This window comes from Hordeum vulgare, chromosome 1H (genome assembly GCF_904849725.1).
Source record: "Hordeum vulgare subsp. vulgare chromosome 1H, MorexV3_pseudomolecules_assembly, whole genome shotgun sequence".
Classification (NCBI taxonomy): Eukaryota; Viridiplantae; Streptophyta; class Magnoliopsida; order Poales; family Poaceae; genus Hordeum; species Hordeum vulgare.
Genome location: NC_058518.1, coordinates 309,161 through 325,368, shown reverse-complemented (window position 1 = coordinate 325,368; position 16,208 = coordinate 309,161).

Below are 16,208 nucleotides of genomic sequence, written 5' to 3'. Positions count from 1 at the left end.
GTCGCAAAAACTCGGTGTTTTTGTCGTTTCAAGCCAGATTGGTGGGTTATAACGCTCCGTTTTCCTGTTTCGGGCGAGTTTCGTCGGCTATAACACACTGATTTGGGGTCCCGGGTCGATTTTAGATGCTCCATAACCGTGTGCACGGCTATCGAGACGTCGCAAAAACTCATTGTGTTTGTCGTTAGGGACATTTCCGTGGGCTATAGCGCACTGTTTTGGGGTCCCGAGTCAATTTTTTATGCTCCATGAACCCTCTGGACGCCTATCGAGACGCCGCAGAAACTCGTTGTTTTGTCGCTTCGGCCAGTTTCGTGGCTATATCGCAGTTGTTTTGGGGTTTCGCGTGATTAATGATGCTCCATGAACCCTCGTGTACGGCTTACCGAGACGTTGCAAAACTCGTTGTTTGTCGTTTCGCGCGAGTTTCGACGGCTATAGCAAACTTTTTGGGGTTCCGGGTCGAATTTTGATGCTCCATGAACCGTGTGCATGACTATCGAGACGTCGCAAAAACTTGTTGTTTTTGTCATTTTGGGCCAGTTTCGTGGGCATAACGCACCCTTTCGGGGTCCCGGGTCAATTTTTGATACTCCATGAACCCTGTGCACCCATTTCCATGGGAATAACGCGCCATATTATTCTCCATAAACCCTGTGCACCGCTACCGAGACGTTGCTAAAACTCGATGTTTTTATAGTTTCGGTCCAGTTTCGTGGGCTATAACGCACTGTTTTCTTGTTTCGGGTGAGTTTCGTGGGCTATAGCACACTGTTTTGGGGTCTCGGGTTAATTTTTTATGCTCCATGAAACCTGTGCACGGCTAACGAGATGTTGCAAAAACTCATTGTTTTTGTCGTTTCGGGTCAGTTTCCTCGGCTACAGCGCAATGTTTGGGGTTCCGGGTCGATTTTTGATGCTCCATGAACCGTGTGCGCAGCTATCGAGACGTCGCAAAAGCTCGTGTTTTTGTCGTTTATGGCCACTTTCGTGGGATATGTTCGATTTTTGATGCTCCATGAACCCTCGTGACGGCTTATCAAACGCCGCAAAAACTAGTTGTTTTTGTCGCTTTCAAGAGTATCGCGCTATAACGCAGTGTTTTGGGGCCCCAAGTTGATTGCTATAACGCACCATTTTGGGGTCACGGGATCGGCTATTGATGGTCCATGAACCCCGTACACGGCTATCGAGACATCGCAAAAAGTCGGTGTTTTTGTTGTTTTGGGCCATTTTCGTGGGCTATAGCGCACTTATTTGGGGCCCTGGATCAATTATTGATGCTCGACGAACCCTATGCACGGCTATCGAGACATCACAAAAACTCGATGTTTTTATCATTTCAGGTCACTTTCGTGTGTTATAGCAAACTGTTTTGGGGTCCCGAGTCGGTTTTTGATGCTACACGAACCGTGTGCACGCCTATCGAGACGTCACAAAAACTTGTTGTTTTTGTCGTTTCGGGCGAGTTTCGTCGACTATAACGCACTATTTTGAAGTCCCGGGTCGATTTTTGATGCTCCAATGAACCGTGTACACGGCTATCGAGATGTCATAAAAACTCGTTATTTTGTCGTTTGGGGCAGTTCTGTGGGCTACAACGCACTGTTTTGTGGTCCCGGGTCGATTTTTGATGCTCGATGAACCCTATGCACGACTATCGAGAAGTTGCTCAAACTCGTCGTTTGGGCGAGTATCATGGCTACAACGCATTGTTTTGGGGTCCCTAGTCGATTTTTGATGCTCCATGAAACGTGTGCATGGCTATCGAACCGTTGCAAAAGCTCGTTGTTTTTGTCGTTTTGGGCTAGTTCCGTGGGCTGTAGCGCACTGTTTGGGGGTTCCGAGTGGATTTTGATGCTCCATGAACCTTTGCATGACTATCGACACTTCAGAAAATTCGTTAGTTTATCGTTTCGGGCCACTTTCGTGGGCATAACCCACTGTTTTGGGGGTCCCGGGTTGATTTTCTATGATCCATGAACCGTGTGCACGGCTATCGAGACATCACAAAAACTAAGTGTTTTTATCGTTTCGAGCCACTTTCGTGGGCTATAACGCACTCTTTTGGGGTCCCGAATCGACTTTTGATGCTCCATGAACCCTGTGCACGGTTATCGAGACGTCGCATAAACTCGTTGTTTTGTCATTTAGGGCTAGTTTCGGGGCTATAACGCATTGTTTTGGGGTGCCGTGTCGATTTTTGTTGCTCCATGAACCCTCTGCACGGCTATCGAGACGTCGCAAAACTCATTGTTTTTTCGTTTCGGGCGAGTTTTGTCGGGCTTTAACACACTATTTTTGGGTCCTAAGTCGATTTTTGATGCTCCATGAACCGTGTGCACGACTATCGAGATGTCAAAGCAACTCGTTTTGTTGTCGACCGGGCCAGTTTCGTGGGCTATAGCGCACTGTTTGTGGTCGTGGTCAATTTTTATGCTGCATGAAACCGTGTGCACGGCTATCGATACGTCGCAAAAACTCGATGTTTTTGCCGTTTCGGTCAATTTCGTGGGCTATAGCGTAGTTTTGGGGTCCCGTGTCATTTTTGATGCTCCACGAACTGTGTGCACGGCTATCGAAACATTGCAAAAACTTGGTGTTTCTGTCGTTTCGAGCCTATTTCATGGGCTATAGCGCACTCTTTTGGGGTCCCCGATCAATTTTTGATGCTCCATGAACCCTCTACACGGCTATCGAGACATCACAAAAACTCGTTGTTTTGTCGTTTCGGGCCAGTTTCGTGGGCTATAGCGCATTGTTTTGGGGTTCCGGGTTGATTTTTTGATGCTCCATGAACCGTGTGTACGGTTTATCGAGACGTTGCAAAAACTCGTTGTTTTTGTCGTTTCGGGCGAGTTTCAACGGCTATAGCGCACTGCTTGGCGTTCCGGGTCGAATTATGATGCTCCATGAACCCTGTGCATGACTATTCAGATGTCAGAAAAACTCGTTGTTTTTGTCGTTTCGAGCAGTTTCGTGGGCATAACGCACTCTTTTGGGGTGCCGGGTCATTTTTGATGCTCCATGTACCTTGTGCACCCAGTTTCGTGGGCATAACACACTGTTTTATGCTCCATGAACCCTGTGCACCGCTATCGAGACGTCGCAAAAACTCGGTGTTTTTGTCGTTTCAAGCCAGATTTGTGGGTTATAACGCACTGTTTTCTTGTTTCGGGCGAGTTCCGTCGGCTATAACACACTGTTTTGGGGTTCCGGGTCGATTTTAGATGCTCCATAACCGTGTGCACGGCTATCGAGACGTCGCAAAAACTCGTATTTGTCGTTTCGGGCGAGTTTCGTCGGCTATAACGCAGTGTTTTGGGGTCCCGAGTCGATTTTTGATGCCCCATGAACCGCGTGCACGACCATCGAGACGTCGCGGAAACTCGTCGTTTTTGTCGGTCGGGCCACTTTCATGGGCTATAGCACACGGTATTGGGGTCCCGATTCAATTTGGATTCTCCATGAACCGTGTGCACGGCTATCGAGACTTTGCAAAAACTCGTTGTTTTTGTCGTTTTGGGCCAGTTTTGTGGGCTATAACACACTGTTTTGTGGTCCCGAGTCGATTTTTTATGCTGCATGACCGTGTGCACGACTACTGATACGTCGCAAAAACATATTATTTTGTCGTTTCGGGTGAGTTTCGTGGCTATAGCGCACTGTTTTGGGGTCGCGGGTCGATTTTTATGCTCCATGAACCCTATTCACGACTATCGAGATGTTACAAAAACTGGTTGTTTTTGTCGTTTTAGGCCAGTTTCGTGGGCTATAACGCACCGTTTTGGGGTCCCGGGTTTATTTTTATGCTCCATGAACCTTTGCACGGCTATCAAGATGTTGCAAAAACTCGTTGATTTGTCGTTTCGGCCTAGTTTCGGGGGCTATAGCGCACTCTTTGGCGTGCCGGCTCGATTTTTTATACTCCATGAACCGTGTGCACGACTATCGAGACGTCGAAAAAAACTCGTTGTTTTTGTTGTTTCAGGCTAGTTTCGTGGGTTCTAACGCAGTGTCTTGGGGGTCCCGTGTTGATTTTTTGATGTTCTTTGAACCATGTGCACAGCTATCGAGACGTCACGAAAACTCGGTGTTTTTGTCGTTTCGGGCCAGTTTCGTGGGCTATACGCACCATTTTGGGGTCACGGATCGGCTATTGATGCTCCATGAACCCCGTACACGGCTATCGAGACATCGCAAAAAGTCGGTGTTTTTGTTGTTTTGGGCCATTTTCGTGGGCTATAGCGCACTTATTTGGGGCCCTGGATCAATTATTGATGCTCGACGAACCCTATGCACGGCTATCGAGACATCACAAAAACTCGATGTTTTTATCATTTCAGGTCACTTTCGTGTGTTATAGCAAACTGTTTTGGGGTCCCGAGTCGGTTTTTGATGCTACACGAACCGTGTGCACGCCTATCGAGACGTCACAAAAACTTGTTGTTCTTGTCGTTTCGGGCGAGTTTCGTCGACTATAACGCACTATTTTGAAGTCCCGGGTCGATTTTTGATGCTCCATGAACCGTGTACACGGCTATCGAGATGTCATAAAAAACTCGTTATTTTTGTCGTTTGGGGCAGTTCTGTGGGCTACAACGCACTGTTTTGGGTCCCGGGTCGATTTTGATGCTCGATGAACCCTATGCACGACTATCGAGAAGTTGCTCAAACTCGTCGTTTGGGCGAGTATCATGGGCTACAACGCATTGTTTTGGGGTCCCTAGTCGATTTTTGATGCTCCATGAAACGTGTGCATGGCTATCGAACCGTTGCAAAAGCTCGTTGTTTTTGTCGTTTTGGGCTAGTTCCGTGGGCTGTAGCGCACTGTTTGGGGGTTCCGGGTGGATTTTGATGCTCCGTGAACCCTTTGCATGACTATCGACACTTCAGAAAAATTCGTTAGTTTATCGTTTCGGGCCACTTTCGTGGGCATAACCCACTGTTTTGGGGGTCCCGGGTTGATTTTCTATGCTCCATGAACCGTGTGCACGGCTATCGGGACATCACAAAAACTAAGTGTTTTTGTCGTTTCGAGCCACTATCGTGGGCTATAACGCACTCTTTTGGGGTCCCGAATCGACTTTGATGCTCCATGAACCCTGTGCACGGTTATCGAGACGTCGCAAAAACTCGTTGTTTTGTCATTTAGGGCTAGTTTCGGGGCTATAACGCATTGTTTTGGGGTGCCGTGTCGATTTTTGTTGCTCCATGAACCCTCTGCACGGCTATCGAGACGTCGCAAAAACTCATTGTTTTTTCGTTTCGGGCGAGTTTTGTCGGGCTTTAACACACTATTTTTGGGTCCTAAGTCGATTTTTGATGCTCCATGAACCGTGTGCACGGCTATCGAGATGTCAAAGCAACTCGTTTTGTTGTCGACCGGGCCAGTTTCGTGGGCTATAGCGCACTGTTTGTGGTCGTGGTCAATTTTTATGCTGCATGAACCGTGTGCACGGCTATCGATACGTCGCAAAAACTCGATGTTTTTGCCGTTTCGGGTCAATTTCGTGGGCTATAGCGTAGTTTTGGGGTCCCGTGTCATTTTTGATGCTCCACGAACTGTGTGCACGGCTATCGAAACATTGCAAAAACTTGGTGTTTCTGTCGTTTCGAGCCTATTTCATGGGCTATAGCGCACTCTTTTGGGGTCCCCGGTCAATTTTTGATGCTCCATGAACGCTCTACACGGCTATCGAGACATCACAAAAACTCGTTGTTTTGTCGTTTCGGGCAGTTTCGTGGGCTATAGCGCATTGTTTTGGGGTTCCGGGTTGATTTTTTATGCTCCATGAACCGTGTGTACGGTTTATCGAGACGTTGCAAAAACTCGTTGTTTTGTCGTTTCGGGCGAGTTTCAACGGCTATAGCGCACTGCTTGGCGTTCCGTGTCGAATTATGATGCTCCATGAACCCTGTGCATGACTATCGAGATGTCAGAAAAAGTCGTTGTTTTGTCGCTTCGAGCAGTTTCGTGGGCATAACGCACTCTTTTGGGGTGCGGGTCATTTTTGATGCTCCATGTACCCTGTGCACCCAGTTTCATGGGCATAACACACTGTTTTATGCTCCATGAACCCTGTGCACCGCTATCGAGACGTCGCAAAAACTCAGTGTTTTTGTCGTTCCAAGCCAGATTTGTGGGTTATAACGCACTGTTTTCTTGTTTCGGGCGAGTTTCGTCGGCTATAACACACTGTTTTGGGGTTCCGGGTCGATTTTAGATGCTCCATAACCGTGTGCACGGCTATCGAGACGTCGCAAAACTCGTATTTGTCGTTTCGGGCGAGTTTCGTCGGCTATAACGCAGTGTTTGGGGGTCCCGAGTCGATTTTTGATGCCCCATGAACCGTGTGCACGAACATCGAGACGTCGCGGAAACTCGTCGTTTTTGTCCTTCGGGCCACTTTCATGGGCTATAGCACACGGTATTGGGGTCCCGATTCAATTTTGGATTGTCCATGAACCGTGTGCACGGCTATTGAGACTTTGCAAAAACTCGTTGTTTTTGTCGTTTTGGGCCAGTTTTGTGGGCTATAACACACTGTTTTGTGGTCCCGAGTCGATTTTTTATGCTGCATGACCCGTGTGCACGACTACTGATACGTCGCAAAAACATATTATTTTGTCGTTTCGGGTGAGTTTCGTGGCTATAGCGCACTGTTTTGGGGGTCGCGGGTCGATTTTTTATGCTCCATGAACACTGTTCACGACTATCGAGATGTTACAAAAACTGGTTGTTTTTGTCGTTTTAGGCCAGTTTCGTGGGCTATAACGCACCGTTTTGGGGTCCCGGGTTTATTTTTATGCTCCATGAACCCTTTGCACGGCTATCAAGATGTTGCAAAAAACTCGTTGATTTTGTCGTTTCGGCCTAGTTTCGGGGGCTATAGCGCACTCTTTGGCGTGCCGGCTCGATTTTTTATACTCCATGAACCGTGTGCACGACTATCGAGACATCGAAAAAAAACTCGTTGTTTTTGTCGTTTCAGGCTAGTTTCGTGGGTTCTAACGCAGTGTCTTGGGGATCCCGTGTTGATTTTTTGATGCTCTTTGAACCATGTGCACAGCTATCGAGACGTCACCGAAAACTCGGTGTTTTTGTCGTTTCGGGCCAGTTTCGTGGGCTATAACGCACCATTTTGGGGTCACGGATCGGCTATTGATGGTCCATGAACCCCGTACACGGCTATCGAGGACATCGCAAAAAGTCGGTGTTTTTGTTGTTTTGGGCCATTTTCGTGGGCTATAGCGCACTTATTTGGGGCCCTGGATCAATTATTGATGCTCGACGAACCCTATGCACGGCTATCGAGACATCACAAAAAACTCGATGTTTTTATCATTTCAGGTCACTTTCGTGTGTTATAGCAAACTGTTTTGGGGTCCCGAGTCGGTTTTTGATGCTACACGAACCGTGTGCACGCCTATCGAGACGTCACAAAAACTTGTTGTTTTTGTCGTTTCGGGCGAGTTTCGTCGACTATAACGCACTATTTGAAGTCCCGGGTCGATTTTTGATGCTCCATGAACCGTGTACACGGCTATCGAGATGTCATAAAAACTCGTTATTTTTGTCGTTTGGGGCAGTTCTGTGGGCTACAACGCACTGTTTTGTGGTCCCGGGTCGATTTTTGATGCTCGATGAACCCTATGCACGACTATCGAGAAGTTGCTCAAACTCGTCGTTTGGGCGAGTATCATGGGCTACAACGCATTGTTTTGGGGTCCCTAGTCGATTTTTGATGCTCCATGAAACGTGTGCATGGCTATCGAACCGTTGCAAAAGCTCGTTGTTTTTGTCGTTTTGGGCTAGTTCCGTGGGCTGTAGCGCACTGTTTGGGGTTCCGAGTGGATTTTGATGCTCCATGAACCCTTTGCATGACTATCGACACTTCAGAAAAATTCGTTAGTTTATCGTTTCGGGCCACTTTCGTGGGCATAACCCACTGTTTTGGGGGTCCCGGGTTGATTTTCTATGATCCATGAACCGTGTGCACGGCTATCGAGACATCACAAAAACTAAGTGTTTTTATCGTTTCGAGCCACTTTCGTGGGCTATAACGCACTCTTTTGGGGGTCCCGAATCGACTTTTGATGCTCCATGAACCCTGTGCACGGTTATCGAGACGTCGCAAAAACTCGTTGTTTTGTCATTAGGGCTAGTTTCGGGGCTATAACGCATTGTTTTGGGGTGCCGTGTCGATTTTTGTTGCTCCATGAACCCTCTGCACGGCTATCGAGACGTCGCAAAAACTCATTGTTTTTTTCGTTTCGGGCGAGTTTTGTCGGGCTTTAACACACTATTTTTGGGTCCTAAGTCGATTTTTGATGCTCCATGAACCGTGTGCACGACTATCGAGATGTCAAAGCAACTCGTTTTGTTGTCGACCGGGCCAGTTTCGTGGGCTATAGCGCACTGTTTGTGGTCGTGGTCAATTTTTATGCTGCATGAACCGTGTGCACGGCTATCGATACGTCGCAAAAACTCGATGTTTTTTGCCGTTTCGGGTCTATTTCGTGGGCTATAGCGTAGTTTGGGGTCCCGTGTCATTTTTGATGCTCCACGAACTGTGTGCACGGCTATCGAAACAATGCAAAAACTTGGTGTTTCTGTCGTTTCGAGCCTATTTCATGGGCTATAGCGCACTCTTTTGGGGTCCCCGATCAATTTTTGATGCTCCATGAACCCTCTACACGGCTATCGAGACATCACAAAAACTCGTTGTTTTGTCGTTTCGGGCCAGTTTCGTGGGCTATAGCGCATTGTTTTGGGGTTCCGGGTTGATTTTGATGCTCCATGAACCGTGTGTACGGTTTATCGAGACGTTGCAAAAACTCGTTGTTTTTGTCGTTTCGGGCGAGTTTCAACGGCTATAGCGCACTGCTTGGCGTTCCGGGTCGAATTATGATGCTCCATGAACCCTGTGCATGACTATTCAGATGTCAGAAAAACTCGTTGTTTTTGTCGTTTTGAGCAGTTTCGTGGGCATAACGCACTCTTTTGGGGTGCCGGGTCATTTTGATGCTCCATGTACCTTGTGCACCCAGTTTCGTGGGCATAACACACTGTTTATGCTCCATGAACCCTGTGCACCGCTATCGAGACGTCGCAAAAACTCGGTGTTTTTGTCGTTTCAAGCCAGATTTGTGGGTTATAACGCACTGTTTTCTTGTTTCGGGCGAGTTTCGTCGGCTATAACACACTGTTTTGGGGTTCCGGGTCGATTTTAGATGCTCCATAACCGTGTGCACGGCTATCGAGACGTCGCAAAAACTCGTATTTGTCGTTTCGGGCGAGTTTCGTCGGCTATAACGCAGTGTTTTGGGGTCCCGAGTCGATTTTTGATGCCCCATGAACCGTCGTGCACGACCATCGAGACGTCGCGGAAACTCGTCGTTTTTGTCGGTCGGGCCACTTTCATGGGCTATAGCACACGGTATTGGGGTCCCGATTCAATTTTGGATTCTCATGAACCGTGTGCACGGCTATCGAGACTTTGCAAAAACTCGTTGTTTTTGTCGTTTTGGGCCAGTTTTGTGGGCTATAACACACTGTTTTGTGGTCCCGAGTCGATTTTTTATGCTGCATGACCCGTGTGCACGACTACTGATACGTCGCAAAAACATATTATTTTGTCGTTTCGGGTGAGTTTCGTGGCTATAGCGCACTGTTTTGGGGTCGCGGGTCGATTTTTATGCTCCATGAACCCTATTCACGACTATCGAGATGTTACAAAAACTGGTTGTTTTTGTCGTTTTAGGCCAGTTTCGTGGGCTATAACGCACCGTTTTGGGGTCCCGGGTTTATTTTTATGCTCCATGAACCCTTTGCACGGCTATCAAGATGTTGCAAAAACTCGTTGCTTTTGTCGTTTCGGCCTAGTTTCGGGGGCTATAGCGCACTCTTTGGCGTGCCGGCTCGATTTTTTATACTCCATGAACCGTGTGCACGACTATCGAGACGTCGAAAAAACTCGTTGTTTTTGTTGTTTCAGGCTAGTTTCGTGGGTTCTAACGCAGTGTCTTGGGGGTCCCGTGTTGATTTTTTGATGTTCTTTGAACCATGTGCACAGCTATCGAGACGTCACGAAAACTCGGTGTTTTTGTCGTTTCGGGCCAGTTTCGTGGGCTATAACGCACCATTTTGGGGTCACGGATCGGCTATTGATGCTCCATGAACCCCGTACACGGCTATCGAGACATCGCAAAAAGTCGGTGTTTTTGTTGTTTTGGGCCATTTTCGTGGGCTATAGCGCACTTATTTGGGGCCCTTGGATCAATTATTGATGCTCGACGAACCCTATGCACGGCTATCGAGACATCACAAAAACTCGATGTTTTTATCATTTCAGGTCACTTTCGTGTGTTATAGCAAACTGTTTTGGGGTCCCGAGTCGGTTTTTGATGCTACACGAACCATGTGCACGCCTATCGAGACGTCACAAAAACTTGTTGTTCTTGTCGTTTCGGGCGAGTTTCGTCGACTATAACGCACTATTTTGAAGTCCCGGGTCGATTTTTGATGCTCCATGAACCGTGTACACGGCTATCGAGATGTCATAAAAACTCGTTATTTTTGTCGTTTGGGGCAGTTCTGTGGGCTACAACGCACTGTTTTGTGGTCCCGGGTCGATTTTTGATGCTCGATGAACCCTATGCACGACTATCGAGAAGTTGCTCAAACTCGTCGTTTGGGCGAGTATCATGGGCTACAACGCATTGTTTTGGGGTCCCTAGTCGATTTTTGATGCTCCATGAAACGTGTGCATGGCTATCGAACCGTTGCAAAAGCTCGTTGTTTTTGTCATTTTGGGCTAGTTCCGTGGGCTGTAGCGCACTGTTTGGGGGTTCCGGGTGGATTTTGATGCTCCGTGAACCCTTTGCATGACTATCGACACTTCAGAAAAATTCGTTAGTTTATCGTTTCGGGCCACTTTCGTGGGCATAACCCACTGTTTTGGGGGTCCCGGGTTGATTTTCTATGCTCCATGAACCGTGTGCACGGCTATCGGGACATCACAAAAACTAAGTGTTTTTGTCGTTTCGAGCCACTTTCGTGGGCTATAACGCACTCTTTTGGGGTCCCGAATCGACTTTTGATGCTCCATGAACCCTGTGCACGGTTATCGAGACGTCGCAAAAACTCGTTGTTTTGTCATTTAGGGCTAGTTTCGGGGCTATAACGCATTGTTTTGGGGTGCCGTGTCGATTTTTGTTGCTCCATGAACCCTCTGCACGGCTATCGAGACGTCGCAAAAACTCATTGTTTTTTCGTTTCGGGCGAGTTTTGTCGGGCTTTAACACACTATTTTTGGGTCCTAAGTCGATTTTTGATGCTCCATGAACCGTGTGCACGGCTATCGAGATGTCAAAGCAACTCGTTTTGTTGTCGACCGGGCCAGTTTCGTGGGCTATAGCGCACTGTTTGTGGTCGTGGTCAATTTTTATGCTGCATGAACCGTGTGCACGGCTATCGATACGTCGCAAAAACTCGATGTTTTTGCCGTTTCGGGTCAATTTCGTGGGCTATAGCGTAGTTTTGGGGTCCCGTGTCATTTTTGATGCTCCACGAACTGTGTGCACGGCTATCGAAACATTGCAAAAACTTGGTGTTTCTGTCGTTTCGAGCCTATTTCATGGGCTATAGCGCACTCTTTTGGGGTCCCCGGTCAATTTTTGATGCTCCATGAACCCTCTACACGGCTATCGAGACATCACAAAAACTCGTTGTTTTGTCGTTTCGGGCCAGTTTCGTGGGCTATAGCGCATTGTTTTGGGGTTCCGGGTTGATTTTTGATGCTCCATGAACCGTGTGTACGGTTTATCGAGACGTTGCAAAAACTCGTTGTTTCTGTCGTTTCGGGCGAGTTTCAACGGCTATAGCGCACTGCTTGGCGTTCCGGGTCGAATTATGATGCTCCATGAACCCTGTGCATGACTATTGAGATGTCAGAAAAACTCGTTGTTTTTGTCGTTTCGAGCAGTTTCGTGGGCATAACGCACTCTTTTGGGGTGCCGGGTCATTTTTGATGCTCCATGTACCTTGTGCACCCAGTTTCGTGGGCATAACACACTGTTTTATGCTCCATGAACCCTGTGCACCGCTATCGAGACGTCGCAAAAACTCGGTGTTTTTGTCGTTTCAAGCCAGATTTGTGGGTTATAACGCACTGTTTTCTTGTTTCGGGCGAGTTTCGTCGGCTATAACACACTGTTTTGGGGTTCCGGGTCGATTTTAGATGCTCCATAACCGTGTGCACGGCTATCGAGACGTCGCAAAAACTCGTATTTGTCGTTTCGGGCGAGTTTCGTCGGCTATAACGCAGTGTTTTGGGGTCCCGAGTCGATTTTTGATGCCCCATGAACCGCGTGCACGACCATCGAGACGTCGCGGAAACTCGTCGTTTTTGTCGGTCGGGCCACTTTCATGGGCTATAGCACACGGTATTGGGGTCCCGATTCAATTTTGGATTCTCCATGAACCGTGTGCACGGCTATCGAGACTTTGCAAAAACTCGTTGTTTTTGTCGTTTTGGGCCAGTTTTGTGGGCTATAACACACTGTTTTGTGGTCCCGAGTCGATTTTTTATGCTGCATGACCCGTGTGCACGACTACTGATACGTCGCAAAAACATATTATTTTGTCGTTTCGGGTGAGTTTCGTGGCTATAGCGCACTGTTTTGGGGTCGCGGGTCGATTTTTTATGCTCCATGAACCCTATTCACGACTATCGAGATGTTACAAAAACTGGTTGTTTTTGTCGTTTTAGGCCAGTTTCGTGGGCTATAACGCACCGTTTTGGGGTCCCGGGTTTATTTTTATGCTCCATGAACCCTTTGCACGGCTATCAAGATGTTGCAAAAACTCGTTGATTTTGTCGTTTCGGCCTAGTTTCGGGGGCTATAGCGCACTCTTTGGCGTGCCGGCTCGATTTTTTATACTCCATGAACCGTGTGCACGACTATCGAGACGTCGAAAAAAACTCGTTGTTTTTGTTGTTTCAGGCTAGTTTCGTGGGTTCTAACGCAGTGTCTTGGGGGTCCCGTGTTGATTTTTTGATGTTCTTTGAACCATGTGCACAGCTATCGAGACGTCACGAAAACTCGGTGTTTTTGTCGTTTCGGGCCAGTTTCGTGGGCTATAACGCACCATTTTGGGGTCACGGATCGGCTATTGATGCTCCATGAACCCCGTACACGGCTATCGAGACATCGCAAAAAGTCGGTGTTTTTGTTGTTTTGGGCCATTTTCGTGGGCTATAGCGCACTTATTTGGGGCCCTGGATCAATTATTGATGCTCGACGAACCCTATGCACGGCTATCGAGACATCACAAAAACTCGATGTTTTTATCATTTCAGGTCACTTTCGTGTGTTATAGCAAACTGTTTTGGGGTCCCGAGTCGGTTTTTGATGCTACACGAACCGTGTGCACGCCTATCGAGACGTCACAAAAACTTGTTGTTCTTGTCGTTTCGGGCGAGTTTCGTCGACTATAACGCACTATTTTGAAGTCCCGGGTCGATTTTTGATGCTCCATGAACCGTGTACACGGCTATCGAGATGTCATAAAAACTCGTTATTTTTGTCGTTTGGGGCAGTTCTGTGGGCTACAACGCACTGTTTTGTGGTCCCGGGTCGATTTTTGATGCTCGATGAACCCTATGCACGACTATCGAGAAGTTGCTCAAACTCGTCGTTTGGGCGAGTATCATGGGCTACAACGCATTGTTTTGGGGTCCCTAGTCGATTTTTGATGCTCCATGAAACGTGTGCATGGCTATCGAACCGTTGCAAAAGCTCGTTGTTTTTGTCGTTTTGGGCTAGTTCCGTGGGCTGTAGCGCACTGTTTGGGGGTTCCGGGTGGATTTTGATGCTCCATGAACCCTTTGCATGACTATCGACACTTCAGAAAAATTCGTTAGTTTATCGTTTCGGGCCACTTTCGTGGGCATAACCCACTGTTTTGGGGGTCCCGGGTTGATTTTCTATGCTCCATGAACCGTGTGCACGGCTATCGGGACATCACAAAAACTAAGTGTTTTTGTCGTTTCGAGCCACTTTCGTGGGCTATAACGCACTCTTTTGGGGTCCCGAATCGACTTTTGATGCTCCATGAACCCTGTGCACGGTTATCGAGACGTCGCAAAAACTCGTTGTTTTGTCATTTAGGGCTAGTTTCGGGGCTATAACGCATTGTTTTGGGGTGCCGTGTCGATTTTTGTTGCTCCATGAACCCTCTGCACGGCTATCGAGACGTCGCAAAAACTCATTGTTTTTTCGTTTCGGGCGAGTTTTGTCGGGCTTTAACACACTATTTTTGGGTCCTAAGTCGATTTTTGATGCTCCATGAACCGTGTGCACGGCTATCGAGATGTCAAAGCAACTCGTTTTGTTGTCGACCGGGCCAGTTTCGTGGGCTATAGCGCACTGTTTGTGGTCGTGGTCAATTTTTATGCTGCATGAACCGTGTGCACGGCTATCGATACGTCGCAAAAACTCGATGTTTTTGCCGTTTCGGGTCAATTTCGTGGGCTATAGCGTAGTTTTGGGGTCCCGTGTCATTTTTGATGCTCCACGAACTGTGTGCACGGCTATCGAAACATTGCAAAAACTTGGTGTTTCTGTCGTTTCGAGCCTATTTCATGGGCTATAGCGCACTCTTTTGGGGTCCCCGGTCAATTTTTGATGCTCCATGAACCCTCTACACGGCTATCGAGACATCACAAAAACTCGTTGTTTTGTCGTTTCGGGCCAGTTTCGTGGGCTATAGCGCATTGTTTTGGGGTTCCGGGTTGATTTTTGATGCTCCATGAACCGTGTGTACGGTTTATCGAGACGTTGCAAAAACTCGTTGTTTCTGTCGTTTCGGGCGAGTTTCAACGGCTATAGCGCACTGCTTGGCGTTCCGGGTCGAATTATGATGCTCCATGAACCCTGTGCATGACTATTGAGATGTCAGAAAAACTCGTTGTTTTTGTCGTTTCGAGCAGTTTCGTGGGCATAACGCACTCTTTTGGGGTGCCGGGTCATTTTTGATGCTCCATGTACCTTGTGCACCCAGTTTCGTGGGCATAACACACTGTTTTATGCTCCATGAACCCTGTGCACCGCTATCGAGACGTCGCAAAAACTCGGTGTTTTTGTCGTTTCAAGCCAGATTTGTGGGTTATAACGCACTGTTTTCTTGTTTCGGGCGAGTTTCGTCGGCTATAACACACTGTTTTGGGGTTCCGGGTCGATTTTAGATGCTCCATAACCGTGTGCACGGCTATCGAGACGTCGCAAAAACTCGTATTTGTCGTTTCGGGCGAGTTTCGTCGGCTATAACGCAGTGTTTTGGGGTCCCGAGTCGATTTTTGATGCCCCATGAACCGCGTGCACGACCATCGAGACGTCGCGGAAACTCGTCGTTTTTGTCGGTCGGGCCACTTTCATGGGCTATAGCACACGGTATTGGGGTCCCGATTCAATTTTGGATTCTCCATGAACCGTGTGCACGGCTATCGAGACTTTGCAAAAACTCGTTGTTTTTGTCGTTTTGGGCCAGTTTTGTGGGCTATAACACACTGTTTTGTGGTCCCGAGTCGATTTTTTATGCTGCATGACCCGTGTGCACGACTACTGATACGTCGCAAAAACATATTATTTTGTCGTTTCGGGTGAGTTTCGTGGCTATAGCGCACTGTTTTGGGGTCGCGGGTCGATTTTTTATGCTCCATGAACACTGTTCACGACTATCGAGATGTTACAAAAACTGGTTGTTTTTGTCGTTTTAGGCCAGTTTCGTGGGCTATAACGCACCGTTTTGGGGTCCCGGGTTTATTTTTATGCTCCATGAACCCTTTGCACGGCTATCAAGATGTTGCAAAAACTCGTTGATTTTGTCGTTTCGGCCTAGTTTCGGGGGCTATAGCGCACTCTTTGGCGTGCCGGGTCGATTTTTTATACTCCATGAACCGTGTGCACGACTATCGAGACGTCGAAAAAAACTCGTTGTTTTTGTTGTTTCAGGCTAGTTTCGTGGGTTCTAACGCAGTGTCTTGGGGGTCCCGTGTTGATTTTTTGATGTTCTTTGAACCATGTGCACAGCTATCGAGACGTCACGAAAACTCGGTGTTTTTGTCGTTTCGGGCCAGTTTCGTGGGCTATAACGCACCATTTTGGGGTCACGGATCGGCTATTGATGGTCCATGAACCCC